Source organism: Wasmannia auropunctata, unplaced genomic scaffold, assembly GCF_000956235.1.
Source record: "Wasmannia auropunctata unplaced genomic scaffold, wasmannia.A_1.0 LD336078.1, whole genome shotgun sequence".
Taxonomy (NCBI): Eukaryota; Metazoa; Arthropoda; class Insecta; order Hymenoptera; family Formicidae; genus Wasmannia; species Wasmannia auropunctata.
In genome coordinates this window covers 4,538,342-4,539,082 of record NW_012026812.1, presented here as the reverse complement: position 1 = coordinate 4,539,082, position 741 = coordinate 4,538,342, and positions in this window count along the sequence as shown.

Here is a 741-nt window from a genome sequence, read left to right as displayed (position 1 = left end):
GTGTGCTCTTCCGATCTTTACAATATTTATATGCTAAATCGTATAATTTATTTGTTTCTATTTGTGAAATCTCGAATCCCTTTAAAATATTATTAACAGTTTTTATATTACGCGCTATATACTTCGGAATATATTTATTTAAAATATAATTTTGAATATGGTCGTGTCCGCAGTCAATACAACTTAAATTGTATTTAATAATATTGTTTTTTATATTTTTTAATATTCCCGTAACATAAAAGTAGTTATTAATAAAATAATTTGTTAACATAGTTATCTTTTTTATATATTCTATAACACTTTCTTTTTCATTTGATAAAATTGCACAACGAGATTCACAGTCTCTAACTATTGATAAAATTTTATCAATAACCTCTATAGCATTGTTTATCACAATATTATTAAATAACTCTTGTACTATATTTTCAGGAATAATATATTCATCAGCTTCTTGTGTACTTATGAAATCAGATATTGTTAGCATATCAAGTAAATTCTGTATATCAGTTTCTTCACAGTTACTTTTGCGTGATACATTTTGTATATAAGAATTTAGCATTAATGATCTATAATAATATGTAAAATTTGTACAAGTTGGATTATTATTTCTTCCTCCATACTGACGCATTTGACCAAAAAAGTTTTCTAACGGATCTTGATTAAACTCACGGGTAGCAAACTTAAGAAAGCCTAATTCTTGTAAATATCTTTTTAACAATTTGAACCCACGCAATGTGTGTA